Raw genomic sequence first — 12,568 nt, forward strand, 5'->3', positions numbered from 1 at the left:
GAATCTGGTAAAAATATGGGTGATTCTCTTTCAATTCTAGCTCACCATCACAGTTTGTTTGTAAATAAGGTAAATTTTCTGCATTTATCTCACAAAATCGTACTGAATATGGGCACTTTACCTCAATAATTGATTCCTGAAATAATAAGCGATCAGGTGTAGCCCCAAGGTAGGGCCTTTCTGTTCTTATAAATAGGCCACACTTTTTAATATCAAGTGCATTGCTATATTGCTCATTAAATTTTTTCATAGCCACTTCTTCATATATCTTGCCATGATTAATGGCTTTGCATTTGACAGCTACTGGGCTCAAAATTCTATTTACTAAATTTTTAGCGTTTTCATGGCCTAACTGCATGCAGCAAGAATGAAAGATGCTTGCTGTCAATCTTACAGATCTTGCTTTTGACCAAGCTAGACTGTCACTTTGATTCATTGTTTCTAACTCAATTTGTTGTACTTCTTCTTCAGTTAAGTTAATCAGCCCAAGTGACTTGAGTACTGTGTACTCATTGGACTTTTTGGTATAAAAACCATGATCCCATTCAACAGCGTAAGGGTTGGCTGGCATGGTAATTTGTTTCATAATCATATTATTTCCAAAGCCTTGACTTTTTATTACATTTTGAAAATAATTCTGGTAAAAAATCTTGAAGTTTTCACTGTCGTCAATTTCCAGGTTGTTTTTATATTTATTTTTTTTTGTGCATTTGACTATTTTTTAAAATTTTTTCAATCGAGCTCCTCGTTCGTTCAACAATTTCTTCAGCTCAATGATAGTTAATTTACCATACTTTTTTTCTTTAACTTCCCCCATTTTGAAATTCGTACGTAGTTTTTTGAAGAAAAAACACAGCGGTAAAAGAAAAACGCCCTCTGCGCATGAGTGTTCCTGGTACAAGACTGCCATCTTGCGGCCAAACTTGTACGGGAAGAATGCCTAATACATCTTTGTTTACTTTTTGCTCATTGCGTATATTGAAACTTTTTTCACGTATATCTGTGTTTACTCATAGCTATAGTTATATTATCGTACAATTGCATTGTGTTTTTCTCATACGTGTATGCAACGTGTCTATGAGGTTGAAAGTTATTGTGAAAATAAAATGTTCGCATTTTCACTGGCGACGAATCATCGATTGCTGATCAACGAATAAAAAAAGTAAGTTGCTAGTATGCTTTTAATAAAATCTAATCTAAACTCGATATAATGATGTTACTAATAGATGCAACTGATTCACTTTTCAAACATTGATCGTGTATATAGTTGTATTGAAACTCTCAATCAAAAACAATGTAATTACATATTACTTTTTTTACATTATAAAAAATCAACATTAGCACTTGTTATTAAGTTTTAACTTACTATAATCAAAACATGGTAAGGCGTTCGCTTCTGTTACCGTTCTAATGAAAATCGCTGTCAATCAATTGGTAAAGAGTTTTTCACTGAAAATGTAAATGTAAAACTTACTAATTAGAATATAATCAACGGGTGCGGTAGCACCTAGCCGGCAAAGTATAAAAAAAAAAATTATTAAAAAATTTTTTTTAAAAAAAAAGATTAAAAAAAAATTTAAAAAAAAAAATTTTTCAAAAAACAAATTTTTTTGAAAAAAAAAATTTTCAAAAAAAAATTTTTATGGAAAAAAACATTCTTCGAAATAAAATTTTTATGCAATAGTTTTCATAATTATTACAATTTCTGTCCAGTGATTCGGAAGGGTTTTGGGCCGTACCACAATAATTCACATTTAGAATTTTCACTTTTCAGAAAATTTTGAGCTCTTGATCGATTCGTAACTCGTGTGCAATTTTATAATATTTTTGTACACGCATGAGAAATCGTTGCATTTGTGTCAGCCACGAGATCTTGGTAAAAAAAAATTTTATCCAAATTCTGTCCGGTGATTCGGAAAGGTTTTGGGCCGTAATACAACAGTTCACATTCAGAGTTTTCACTTTTCAGAAAATTTTGAGCTCTTTATCGATTGGAACACGTGCGCTATTTTATAATATTTTTGCATATTTTATAATATGGTGCGTCCGTTCGCAGAGTGAAATTTCATGTTTATCGTTATTTGAATATACATTATTTTTAAGAACATTATAATTGATTATAATAAAATAAGGGTGACGTGACAATCACAACATGTGAAACTCATTAAAACTCAAAATATGCCATTGTTAAAATCTCATTTTTCGATTTAACTACTTATAAATAAGTATGAGTCTCGGAAAAGTATTTTTTTAAATTTGAACAAGTTTACAAAAACTCAAAATATGACATTGTGTTCGAGAATAACAGGTATGAGCGAGCGGCTTGTACACGCACACGTTCACGTGCTGTGCAAGCGTCGGTGTGATTCTCACTGCGCGGCGAGAGATGGCGTCGCGCCGCGGCACGTGCCGATGGCATCTCTGCTATCTGCGCATTGTTCGCGATCTCGGTCTTCTCGTTTCTGCATTTGACTAAGCTACATATCGTGCGTGTCTCGTGCGAAGACTTTTTTCAACTGCGAGAAATTTCCCGACGTCAGCTTAACAAGGCTACATTGAACATCATCTTCACAACAGTCTCATCACCTCGTCTACTCCAAATCGTCTCAACCAGCTCAAGCCTGTCAACAAGGACTTCTCGACAAGCCTTTTTGCATCGCTCTACTCATCAAGGCTCAACTCATCGGTCTGCGAATCGGAGTCAACTCATCGATTGCGACCAGGTAAAGAAACCATCCAGACTGCGAGTGAAGACCAATAATGTCTACTGCAGGCCTGGTGGAATCTTTTTGTCATCACCTCAACTCTCGGGATTTTTTCGGCGCATCTCAATCACACGAGCACACGACGAGTAAAAGTGAGGTTACACGTTGCCATGTGCAATCTCACGTGAACTCGGCCAACTCATCCGGCTGCTCACACCTGCGCACGAGAGGATTAATTTAACCTCTTGCGTGTTGCTCCGGTCTGCTCACAAATCAAGTTCAACTCGCTGTGAACTCAAGAGAAGCGTTGCTCAACTCAATGGCCACAGCTCACAGCAAATCAGAGTGGATTAATAAAATCAATCTTTGTACAAACTCTTTGAAAACTAAGTGTGAAGTAATACAATCTCGCTTCGCGTTGACTACTCAATTTATTTGTGCAATCATTGATAACTCAAGTGTAAAATCAATTGACAATTTCAGTGTACTCAATAACATTACAATTGTTATCAACATTCTCAATATCTAGACTCAGTTTTTATTAAATTAACAGTGATTTTGAGTGATTAATAAAGAAAATTGTGAAAATAGAAATTTATGAGATTTTGCAGTGTTTTCTTTTGAGACCCTATCATGCACCCATCCAATTATTTATAGTTTGTTTAAACAATTCTCAAACACATTGTTAAAATCTCATTTTCCGATTTAACTACTTATAAATAAGTATGAATCCCGGCAAAGTATTTTTTTATTCATTATAAAACACTTCACTAATTGACTTTTTCTCCCATCTCTTAATGGATAACCATTATCGAATTTTTTTATGATGACCATTATTTAATAAGAGAATTTAAGAAAGATTAGAAGTTTGAATAAATTACTGAAAGATTATATCATCTCATAAAATATAATTCATAAAAATGTTTAAATATGGAAATAATCGTCAAAAACTACTTTGCGTGCCCAGAGCTCATCGGCCACCAAGTGCTGTCGTGACATTTTTTTAAATTTTTTAGAGGCTTCAATTAGTAAAACTACTTTCTATTTCATGTCTAATCTCTAAAAATGAATGTTAAATTGGACTTATTTATATTTTATTTTTATTGAATTTAAAGAAATAATTTAAGAAAAGATGATGCAAGTGTATGCTGTAAATATAGTTAAATTTAATAAAATAATAGATTTCTTGACATCGTAAATAACAACTCAGAATTTGGATCACATTAAGTTTGACCCTGAAATAAAATTTCCATAATATTATATTCTAGAAATGGTGACTTTAATCATTTTACTTATTGCATCTTCAATAAATATTCATTGTTATTTCTTTTTGTTAAACGGAGTGCACGAATTTTATTAACGCCCGAAGTTCTACTCCACTGCCTAGCGTGGTAACAAAATTTGATTCGTAATATTCACCGATCATGTTTGAAGAAATGGTAAGCATCTCTAGGCCCGATATATCATTGAGGTAGAATTGCCTCCAAACTGAAAAGTTAATTTATTTTATCATTATAGGTATATTATCGTGTTATTAAGTATTATAATTCAATTACCTGTACGCAACCGCTGATTTCTAAGGAAGCTGGCGCTCGATGCGTGTCTATTAACTGACCGACCTGCTTCGATCCTCGCAAAATCCATATTTTGCCATGTCAATATTTTTTTAATTTTACATAGCCAAATCCAAAAAGGTGGATTTTCTCCAATTCCTTGCAGTAGGACGCTATGGTAACTCTCGATGGCGTTGTTCGTTCTTGTCGCAACCCCGTAAACTGAAAAGTTGCTCGGGCGTACTTGTGTAGATATTTATTTGTAGCCGCCCGGTCGGGCTATCTAGCGGTCCCGAAGAGGCGGTTGCCGGAGTGAAGGTACAAGGTGAAGAAGAGTTAAAGGCACAGTTACAACGGTTAAGCTTTATTGTGGGCTTTCGTAGTCACTGGTAAGCGACTGTGTGTGGCGCCGGCTAAATACGATCTAACCCTCTTACTGTGTGAGCTGTGCGCGCAGGCACAAGGCTGGCTTTCAAATAAGGCGCGTACGTTCATACATGTATCCTGACATTTATTCGCCTGACGTATCTATGAGTGCTTATGCCTACAAACCTCCCCCCCCNTCCCCCCCAGTGGGTTAGAGGGAACTGAGAACGACACGGCTTGTACAAAATGTATGCATAGCACTTAGTAGCCGATTTACAAACGTTTATACACTATTAAACAAATGTTTTAGCATTAATTACATATTTTTGAATACATAAACTAGTTGAAAGCCGATAGCTTTACCTGCACTTATTCGTGCAAAAAATAACAATACATTCAGTAAATGTGTGCTTATTTTTGCTAATGGAATTATATATTTGATTTTTTTTGAATCTTATCGCTGGTTTTAAACAATAACAACCATTACAATTATCGTAGACTCTTATGAGATACATTTACAGGTAGTTTTGTTTTTAGGTAAAAAAAATACAAACTTCTTATTTGAAGCGGTTACTCTAGTCTTACTGACTACAGAGGTTACTCGGTACACTCATTCATTCAGACATACGCGTTTATTTTACGATAATCGACGAAGTAATTATATCATTACCTACATAGTTTTTATTGGTCCCTTGCAAGAGTGGCATTCAATTCGTCACGTAGAAGCGAGATTTGATTATTTTTAATTCTTTGTTCCAGTAAAGCTGGAATTACAATTTTACATTTTGTGACGTGCGAGGTTTTGGGCACTAGCCCATGCTCGGTCTGCCGTCTAATTATTTCTTACTGAGGCTCCGGTTAGCCTATCGTTGAGTCTTACCTCAGAAGGGGTCGAGCCGCCACCAAGTGCGCCGCGAGCGTCGGCAGTCCAAGCTGAAAATAAGTGAGAGAGGGTCGCGAAAAGACTACGAAAAATGTACTTTTGCACACAAATAATCGTTCTTTATTTAACTCCGACTTTCAACTGTAATTCATACAATCATCACTGCAGTCGCGCTCCATTTCGCAATGTCATCTCATTTCTTATCATTATCATCCTCTCATGCCTCGGACGTAACTGATTATACGCGAGTCCAAGGGGAAAACGCGCGGATTACAACGTTAGTCCGACGCGAGTACCAGTCGAGTGCCGCGTAATTGCACTGCGCGCAATCGGCTCGTTTCTCCGAAATACGGTCGACGCCTTCGCTCTGCTCGCGCTAGCAGACGCGCGGTTTGGTCACACACGACCAAGACGAAACGCGCTATCTCGCTTGCTCTCACAGGAGCGTCCAAGGCGGAAGTACCGCTTCGCAAAAATGGCCGCGCGCCGGCCTGAAACGCAACACGTGGACTTTAACCACGTCTTAAATCCAAGGTACTCGCTACAATTACTCCGATCTCCACTACTCGTACTACAACGATTCTACGGCGAACTTCTTATTTTCTCTTCTACGTTCACACTACGCAATCATACAACACTCTCACACATCCGCGCGACCGACCAAGTCTAATCAAATTTACAACCTTCTTCGACGCTCCGTTGCCTCGACCTTTATTCTCGATGTCGTCTCCCGCTGTCCCCCAGCTGCTCCGTTCTCGTGGTCTGTCCGGTCCAAGGGCGCTTGCCTCGCCGTGGAGATGCCTCGGACGATTAACCAGAAGGTCGCTGTACAGCAAATTGCGTGGCTCGCTGCCTTCCGAGCCTCACGACTCTTCTCTCGTCGCACCGAACTCCAGGCTTGAACACAGCCTTCCCACGGACACGACACACGAACTTCCGCTGCACGCACAGCTTCACAGAAAACTCAACCGCTGCCACACAGCTTCTTCACGGCTAACTCCACCGCTGCCACACAGCTTATCACAGAACAACGTCCACGGCCAAACTCGACATCTGCTGCTACACAGCTTCTCCACGACCAACTATGACCGCTGCCACACAGCTTATTCCACCCACTCAACCGCTGCCACACAGCTTATTCCACCCACTCAACCGCTGCCACACAGCTTATCACACTGCAATTCCACCGCTGCCACACAGCTTCACACTGCAATTCCCCCGCTGCCACACAGCTTATCCACGACCAATTCTACCGCTGCCACACAGCTTCTCACCGAGCAACGTATCACACCCCGACACACGTCCGTCGTCGCTCGCGGTCTAATCGCGAATCCCCGTGTGCACTGTCGCGCAGATCGACGACGCATCGAACGCGAGCACTCGATTCGCACCGATCGATCTGCTCTCCAGTGCACGTGGTCCAAGAGACGCGTCCGAGGTTAACTTGGCTCTTCCTTTGCCCTGAACCTCGAACGCGCGCTCCAGTGATACTTCGATTTTCCTACTTTATCATCCTCTCGGTTGCGCATCTCACTCACACATTCACACATTACAGCTTGCGTCATTTTTGCGATTTACCGCTCAGTGACATCATCACAATTTATAAAAACTAAACAAGAATTTATCCGCGTGCGTTAAGTGTTCGACGCAGTTCAAATCGACACATTTACTCTTCTTTTTACCCAAATTGTTTATTACCGAAAGATACTTAAATGAATCCGCCAAAATAGTCGATAACGACGAAACAACATATCTCGAATAACAGATCTTTAGCGATTCAAGTGCCCACATCTCGGTAAAATCTAAATAGTCGAGAAGCGGCACGTTTGACAGGTCAAGAGTTTTAATGTTCTGTACATTTATGATTATGAGAGGCAAAAACTTAGCTATGTGCGTATTGTTTGAAAAATTAATCTCTTTAAGTGTCAAATTATTTGTCAGGTTTATAAACTGACCGTCAAACGGCTGCTCGACTGTGACATTGCTAAATGCAATCGTGAGTTTTTCGACGTACGTGTCCTCGTTGACGATAGCCTCCGAGAGCTGCAACATGGCTTCTGTTTGATTATTAATTAAAAAAGTACAGTCATACATATACAGTTCTCGCAAGATAAGGTTATCTCTCAACACGTCAATAATCGGTCTGAACGCGACCTCTCGGCAACAGTTCAAATGCAAGACTTCTAGCGCGCTCTTGCTTTCTGACAAAAAATCACCTCTGAGGTGGCTATTATCGTCGACGCGCAGCTGTCTCGGTTGAATGCGTGAAAAAGACGTACTCAAGGTGTTACTAGCCTCCGCGATTTTAAGCTCGACTACCGTGTACGACTCGCTGATAAAGCTTATAATTTGACTATTTATACGCACACCCGTTAAGTCCAGCAGATGCAAAGAAAACGGTAATTGACCGGAGGGTGAGTCCAACACCGCAGGTAAGGTCAGGAAGCAAATGAAAACATTTGAGTAAATCTTCTCCCACTATAGGGTAGGGTACGTCCGCCACAACAAAGGTCCAAGAAAAGGGTTTGTCCTTGCTAAATTTAATTTCTAATTTCTTGGTACCATAAACTTGTATCGGCAATTGATTCGCCGCAGTCATGCCAAAGCTCACGGGTCTCGCCTCCCACTCGCTCGGCTTAGGGATCGCCGACACCTCTGCGCCCGAATCTATCATAAAAAATAATCCGGAATTTATATCTTCTATATGGAGATGAATCGAGTCGTCCGACGCAGATATGCCGGAGTCCGAGAGTTTTTTGATTGAGGTGACTTATCGGGGCCAGAATTACTACCGTTCGTTCTATCCTTGCCATGATCGCCGCGATGGCTTTTACCGTCAACGGGCTCCTTCCACGCACACGAATCCGGGTTCGGCGCATCGCCGAGCAAAACGACCGTATTTGTAGTGCGCGTGACACAAGCCGCCGCGATCGCGACCCGAACCCTCACCGGAGTTGCGACGACGATCAGACTCGCGGCCACGACGACTGCGCCCGTCACCGCGGGACTCGATACTTTCCAACACGCGGTCTAGTTTGCGCTCCAGGTTATTGATACGCATATCCGTGTCGCGCTCGCTCGCGCCCCTCGAAATACTGGCAACGCCGTAAGAAACCCTATTATCGAAATCGCGCTTGAATGAATTATAAATGTAATCAGCCCTTTTCACATTTTTCGACTGATTACTTGCGTCAATCATATCGTCAAGATGCACGCCAATGTTCGCCGGTATAATCTCGCGCCAAATTCGCACGACCGTTTCTCTGCCCAATATGCCACCCGCGCTCGAAATAAGATACTCCAAAAATTCCGATGGTGTACGTGAGCCCATATTAACATTACCCAAAATATTTTTCAAACTTTCCGACTCACTCATTGAAAATTTACGAATGAGAGAATCTTTTAATCTCGTATATCGCTCGACGGTTGACGAGCCGACCACGGCTGAAACAGTTCGAATGAGGTCTTCATCGAGGTTGCTAATAGCGCAAAAATATTTATCGCTATCCTCGGTAATGTTTCTGCTCTGAAATCGCTCCTCAAGCGTGCTAAACTATAAATCTGGAGCGCTTCTCCAGAAAGGACGAAGGGAAATTTCGGGCCTCTGTGGAACGCGAAGGGCACCGCTTAAAGCAGCCAGATCCTCAATGGCTGAGGGTGCTCCCCGCTGCGCCTGAAGACGCTCGAGGTGCTGAGCGAACAGGGACTCGACGTGCTCGATCATCTCCTCTCTGAGTCTATTAATATCTTCTCGGGAAGCCGAGGCCTGCTGCTGGTCGCTCGACATCACGCTCGCGTCGCTATTGACCGATGCTGTATCGCTAGTATTTTCAGACCGATGTTCCCCCCTACTACGCAACAAATACGCCGATGACTTAACGGGTGATCTCTCAATGCCTATGTAAAAAGGCTTAAATGCAATACGGCGATCAAAAACGTGGAGAAAAAAAAATCCAAAAGAAAATAACAGCCTAATCAAATCTTAGAATCGCACGCATCAGTCAAACTCGAAAAAACTTACTCTCAATTCAAAAGCTACAGTGCCGCGGCAAGGCAGGGGTCGAAAATTTACTTGTGATATACAAGTTCAAACACGGGGACACGAGACAGCTGCCCGGCGACAACGACGGTGTCGTGAGTACACGTGCACCGACGGTATACAAACTTTCAATGTAATCGTTAAATGAACACGGGACGCTCGCCAAAATCCAACGCGTACACCGAACTCCAAAAAAAGGCTCGATCAACCGCACACCGTACAACACACAAACGCGTACATTACATCATACATAAACACACTCGGCTACGCAAGCTCGCTCCTGGGTGACTTGCTTTGTTTATCTTTCATATGAGAATACCTGAGCGCGGCCGAAATCCAAAATTTAAACTAAACAATCTAATTAAAAAAAAATAAATGAATAAATCGTCATCAAGAACGATCCGCTGCGTACGAATCGTTACGGTGTTGGCGACGACTCGCTATGAAGTCAAAACTTCGAGGTGCGAGAAGCTGCACCGAACTAACGCATGCAGCAGGTCAAAGCTTAAAAACTGATAAAATGTAAATAGCAGACCGGCTCAAGTATCTCTTCTTTTGGCGCGGGCCAAACCAAGTGTTTGTGATAAGACTGTACACAAAATTCTTACGACTAGCAGGAATCGAAGTTGATCGCAGCAACGCGCCGGCAGGCTCGGACGCAATCAGCAGCAGCAGACGCGCCTCGACGAACAGGTGGGAGAGAGAGAGCTCCGAAATCCGTTGATGGTGGTAGCAGTGACGGCGATGCGCGAAAAATCGGCGCGGCCCGCCGAGTCGCTGGTAGCTGACGACGTTGCAAGACGAAACTCGACGACGATGAAATGGCCATAAAAAATCCGCTCGCCCAACAAATTTCCGTTGCGAGATGTGTTGACGCAAAACGGAGCGAGCCGCAGCAAGATGGCCGGAGCTCGGCTATCTCGCTCGTCGAAAAGCTGGCGCGCCGCGTACGTGGCCGTAAAGTGCCAAGATGGCTGCCAAAAAACTCCAAACGTATAAATACGTTACTGCCGGAATGGCGATTGATGAAAAATGGCGATTGGTTGGCTGCGTAATTAGTTAGATGATGATTACGCGCTGCAGAGCGGCAGGAAAAGCGGCGTCTAGGCAAAAAACCCGATGTCGTGAATGTGGTATCGGTATTCTCGATCCAGCTGAGATCTCGCCTTGCGCCACGGCGAGAGAAAATTCTTAAGCCCAGTAGATGCCAAGAAAAATACCTTCTTTTTTTCGCTGGCTAGCCTGCTGCCGTTGCTGCTTACGCCCTGGAGGTCGCGATCCTCCTTGACGAAGCGCTGCTGTGCTTGATGAAGATGCTGGTACTCACTCGCTCCGGCGATGTGTTCGTATTTCGGTCAGGTCGTCCGATGGTGGTGGTTTACCAAACGCTTCGATACTGCTACTCGGGAAGCTGCAGCGCGATGAGTCTCGATGACGACGATGACCGGTGTTTTTGATGAAGCTAAGATGTTGAGAGCTTCTTCTTGTCGGAGGTCACCAATGTAGATATTCATTTGTAGCCACCCGGTCGGGCTATCTAGCAGTCCCGAAGAGGCGGTTGCCGGAGTGAAGGTACAAGGTGAAGAAGAGTAAAAGGCACAGTTACAATGCTTAAGCTTTATTGTTGGCTTACGGAGTCACTGGTAAGCGACTGTGTGTGGCGCCAGCAAAATACGATCTAACGCTCTTACTGTGTGAGCTGTGCGCGCAGGCACAAGGCTGGCTTTCAAATAAGGCGCGTACGTTCATACATGTATCGTGACGTCGCCTGACGTATCTATGAGTGCTTATGCCTACACTTGTGCGAACCAAAAATTTCTGATATAACTAATAAAATCTTGAAATTGATGACGAATTCTTTCTGGCGACAATGCAATCATCTGATCAAAAATCGCGATCATTACATCGACGGGTACTAAGGCCAGTGCGCAACATTTACGAACAAAACTCTTAGCTTGTATATCGTTTTTCACATACTCTGTCAATCCTAAGCGGTGTATTTTGCCATTTAAACAGCGCAAAAAATGAAAAAAGTAGCCGATCAAGTAAACCCGTTCTCCAAAAGTCTCGCGGAGAGCAGTTTTTAAAGGTAATTCGAAATCAGTTACTATGGTAAGTATATTTGCATCTTGCATCAATTGGGATATAATGCCACACATGCTACAGTACGCATTTGTGGTTTTCTTACTCATTAAAAACCAAATTATTGGTAATGCGTGGCCGTGATATACACACATGACTGTGCCCAACTGTAAATTGGCATCCGGTACTTGAGGGCAAGTTTGGAAGGTAAAATCTATCATGAGCGTTCGGGTACTAGCTTTTACCCTGGTGACAACATCCTCATCATAGAATAGAAAATGCATATCGCCATCCTGATCTTTGAAAATTCTCTTTGTTATTGTACCTGCATCGTAGTTGAATATACCTGCATTTCTGGGATTAGCGAGCTGGAGAGTAGGGTGGAGCGAAGTAGGCGAAAAATTTTAGATCATTTTGGAATAGTGTTCAAAGTTCATCTTTTACAAAAACAAAACAACAGCCGTACGCTAGACGTTGGCAAATGATATTTTCGACTGCAACCAGAACGTTAAACTCCGTTTTTTCGTATTTTTTCGTTTTTCTCGAATAAAAATTGAACTTTAAGCCAAATAAACGAAATATAACGTACTGGACCCTTATAAATTGATCCAACCTTTTTTAAAATACAATAACAATCAGTTTTGCTTGTTATAGTTACTCCTAAAAACTCTTGCGTTTCTAGTATAGCCCGAATAACGACGATTTTTCGACTTTTTTTGCGATTTTTTGTGCATTTTCGATATCGTCCCGGATGCGTAATCTGTAATAAAAAACAAGTCTGAGACCGGTAAAGGCTTTGTCAAGAAGTACACTTTGAAGGTACAAACGCTCATTTTGATCGAGCTATAAAGAAAAAAAAGTACCGAGCTAAAACATCAGCCATTTTTTACACTCCCTATACTATTTTTCCATGCTATCGAAAATTGGCACGATCGATTCG

Source organism: Trichogramma pretiosum, unplaced genomic scaffold (assembly GCF_000599845.2).
Source record: "Trichogramma pretiosum strain Unisexual culture from Peru unplaced genomic scaffold, Tpre_2.0 scaffold188, whole genome shotgun sequence".
In the NCBI taxonomy this organism is placed as follows: domain Eukaryota; kingdom Metazoa; phylum Arthropoda; class Insecta; order Hymenoptera; family Trichogrammatidae; genus Trichogramma; species Trichogramma pretiosum.